A 4,235-nucleotide genomic window follows, 5' to 3' on the forward strand; every position below is an offset into this window, starting at 1 on the left:
ACATGAGATTTACTCTTCACGCAGACAGAAGTCCCGGAGGCAACGGTTGCTTGCGGAAGGCCATGCGGCCATTACCTGTCACTAACATTTGCCAAAACGTGTATAACAATGGTCGCCCGTAGAGAAACGGGATAGAGCATCGAAGAAAAGAAGATTTTTTTCACAATTCTATTCATGCCATTCATTTCCACGTTTTTTTGTACATGACGTATTCTTTGGTGCTCAATTGCTCTGTCATTTCTGCGCTTCACATTTCATACATACTTTCAGAGTTTCCAGTAAGGAAGATTCTATAATGCCTGCTATTCCACTATCATTGTTACGTATTGACCTTTTAATTCTTTAAATCAATTCCACTGATTATCCTTTCAGGAGTAATTCCTTATTATATGTAAACGGAAGGCGGAACACTGCTGTCAGTTGCACTGGAACATTAAGCGGGAACAGCGGCGACGAGCCAAAATGTGTACCGGACCGGGATTCGAACCCGGGATCTCCTGCTTGTTAAGCAGGTGCGATAACTACTACACCATCCGGAAAACAGCGTTATCGCACCTGCACGGACTACCTCAGTACGCCTCACGGCCGATCCACACTCCCACCGACAGCCACCTATCCCCAGTCCATGTCCATTACACTCCCGTTCGCTACTCTGAGATTCCCACAGGAGGTCGGACGTCTTTCGTGCATTCGCACTGAAGAAATATGATCCATTGCCCTGCCAGACTTATCAGTTATATGAATGTGTAGTGTCTGTTCCTTCGAAAGAACAGGCACCACGCAGATCCTGCAGTTGTCAAACACTATATGTAAATGAAAGGCAGATCACTGCTGTCAGCTGCAACGGGACATTAAGCGGAGTCAGCGCCGACGAGCGAAAATTAATGTCCCGCTTCAGCTGACAGCAGCGATCTCCCTTTCATTTACATATAGTGTTTGACAACTGCAGGATCTGCGTGGTGTCTGTTCGTTCGAAGGAACGGACACCACACATTCATGTAATGTAATTCCTTACCTTCGACTCTCTGGCTCTTTTCCGTTTTATGCATACTCCGGCAGCAGAGTTTGTTGGAGGAGACAAGTTGACACAAGGAACTATACGACCGATACGACCGACATAAATATCTGAACTCTCCTTCAGTTAAGAAATTCCTTTTCATCCTAATGGCTGAATTTTTAAAGGACAAGAAAATTGTAGATATGAGAACAGGCTGAAGATTCAGGTAGTAATGTTATTCAAAAGGTCAGAGAAAACTTTTGACAGCAGAAAGGTGAACGGTGGTTACCTGACGTGCGGTTATTAAAAGTTAGGCGGGGAAGAGGTGGACAATTTCGCGGGAGACCCACTGAAATAAACGAATATTTATTCTGCTTAGTATCTACCGACCAGCTAACTTAATGTAGAGTACACGGTGATTCATCTAAATTAGTAGCGAAAACAGTCAGAACCTCCTATCCCATTTTTTTCAATATTCACGAGAGCGTGTCAACAAAAAAGATCGAAGTGGAGACAAAGTCTTTACAGAAATCTTAAATTTTCCGATCTTCTCAACTTTGGGGAAGGAGAAGAGCAGAAGCAACTAGCCAAAAGACAGTGGGATGTGCTGTTTACTGCAGTAATACGTGAATAACATTAAATTAGTTTGCAATGTTACAAATATGAATATTCAGACTGCAGTAGCCGAATAATTAGCGTTATCACTCGTCTTGATGGCATCCTTATGATATAAAACCACAACAGATATTTATCTACTAAAGAAACCAGCAACTTAGCTGGGTGGTAACGTGCTCGCCTCCCGTGCGAGCGGGCCTGGGTCCGATTCCTCGCTGGGTTGGAGACTTTCTCCGCTCAGGGATTGGGTGTTGTGCTGTCCTCATCGCCGGTGCGCAAACCGCGCATTGTGGCGTCGAATGAAATAAGTCTTGCACTCGGCGGCCGAACCTCCCCGAATAGAGGCCTCCCGGCCTACGATGCCATACGCTCATTTCCATTTTCACCAGATCAGGTACTCGCGCTGATTTACGTGCACTGCTCCCAACTTTTCATGTCAAATTTGGCGAACTCAAATAAATCTCTGACAAAGCCACCGTCCCGATGGCAAGAAAGACGATGGAAAACCCGTGAGCAATATACAGTTCAAATTTTTGAGACCCGTAATTATATTCACATAAGGGAGCAGGAGAAATACCTACGCACTTTCCATTTTCTGAAAAAAATTCCCTTTTATTTTGCCTATTACAGATAAACTATTCTGTAAAAAGCTCACCGAACAAAACATTACTCATGCCCGTAAAATATCATATTGATCGCTTTGAAACGATGTAGATGGATGTATAACTGCTACAATGTGGTCTTATGACCTTCCACCGATGACGTCAGTGAAGTGGTGTGTATGTACCCTGCGGTTGTCTGGAATCACTATAGTAAGATGGATCGATGTGGCAGAATGACAGGACGAAGCTACACACTATCCAACGTGTCTACAAAGAATGGTGTACCACTGATAGTGATGTAAGGTGGTGTACGAACAGTGGCCGGAAAAAGCTCTTCATGGATAGAGAACTGAGATGACTGTTACACCTTGTCAGTGACAACCGGTTTCAAGGCTGACAGGAATTACTGCTGGTAGTGACTTCAGGTTTGTCTGAACTAATTTCCAAGCGAGCATTGCGAAGGGAAGTGTGTGCAGTGGATATAGTGCGTCAGGTTCGCCGCAAAAGGCCATTGCTAACACCGGCACATAAAGCCGCTCTCTTCAGTGGGCCAAACAACAATAAACAGAGCAGCAGCTGACTGCGTCGTGTCGTGTGATCCGTTGAGTCGCAGCTGCTTCTTTCGAAATGATGCAAGGCGCCGAGCGCGCCGACGGTCCACTGAGGCGCTTAATCCGCAAAGGGCGGAGGGCTAGAGGTGGCTCTGTGATGTTTTGACGGTGTTTTTGTACCATGACTTGGCCCCCTACCATTCAGGTTACCATGACCGTGAATCAGGATGCTTATCTCAATTCTGTCGGTGAGCAAACGTCCCTTTTCTTCTACATCTTCATATGGGTATGCTCTGGGCACTGCCGTCTTCCAACATGGCTAGATCTGTGCTCACAGAGTTGCACGCATACATTCCTGGTTTGAGGAACGCTCAGGCACCCTACCGCTCCTGCACGTCTCTGCTCAATCATGCCATAGAAAATTTCTGGGACTACTTGGAACAGCGGGCGAAACGTAGCTATCAACATCCCTGGAAATCGATAGATTTACGGGATTTAATTACCGATGAGTGGCATCTCTTCGATGTGACATGCCACAGAAATCTCGTGGATACCGTTTATCGGCGAACTGAGGCCGCTGTCAAGGGTAGAGGGCTGTTACAAATGTTGACTAATTTTTTGCCCGACGTGCTCGTCATATTGCGTGTTATAGCCTGATATATGGACCTCCTGTTATCGCCTTGATACATCCACCTCGTTGGCTTGATTCTGTGCTGAGATATTTCTGTTATTTTAAGCAAAACACGAATTTAGGTTTGTAACATCATCTAAATGTCGCAGTATTGTGCTGTTTCAAGTTCTCCGCCGTAATAAATGTATTGAGCCTCTCTGGCGTTGCGTCGAATTATGTCCCTAAAATTTCGTAATGTTTCCAAGAAGTAGAGTTTTGCTGATCATCCACAGACTGAGAAACTTATCTATGTAAAAGTTGTATGGGTTAAATACCGCCTTTTGCAACTGCAAACTAGACTTATTAAGACCAAACTCGTTTCGCTTCGTTTTAAAGTATCTTCAGTAGTCAGTGTAACAATATGGATTTTTTTCTCGTACAATTTTGTTCGCTAGGATCATGAACAATTCGCGTGATGGTGGTTAATTCCTACGGAAGCAAACTGCTGAGTCGTCGGTCCCTAGGCTTAAAGACTACTCAATCTAACTTGAACTAACTTACGCTAAGGACAACACACACTCCCATGCCCTAGGGAAGACTCGGTCCTCCGACGGGGGGGAGCCGTGCGAACCATGGAAAAAATTTGGTAATTTGTGGTAAGGTCTTATAGGACTAAACTGCTGAGGTCATCGGTCCCTAAGCCTACACACTACTTAATCTAACTTAAACTAACTGACGTTATGGACAACACACTGCGAACAACGGCAAGGCGCCCCGGAACGCGCGGCTACCTCGCAGCGGCAACAATTCGCACTCTTTACTTAACTACTATAAACAATGTTCTTATTTATACTCGCGAA

The 4,235-nt window shown here is 45.0% G+C and overlaps 1 non-coding gene across 1 annotated transcript; it reads right to left on the reverse strand.

The window, feature by feature from the left end:
- Positions 1 to 466: 466 nt before the first annotated feature.
- On the reverse strand, positions 467 to 539 carry Trnav-aac (transfer RNA valine (anticodon AAC)). Its single transcript has one exon. It is a non-coding gene; the product is annotated as a tRNA-Val (tRNA).
- Between the last annotated feature and the right edge of the window lie 3,696 nt (positions 540 to 4,235).

Source organism: Schistocerca gregaria, chromosome 2 (assembly GCF_023897955.1).
Source record: "Schistocerca gregaria isolate iqSchGreg1 chromosome 2, iqSchGreg1.2, whole genome shotgun sequence".
NCBI lineage: Eukaryota > Metazoa > Arthropoda > Insecta > Orthoptera > Acrididae > Schistocerca > Schistocerca gregaria.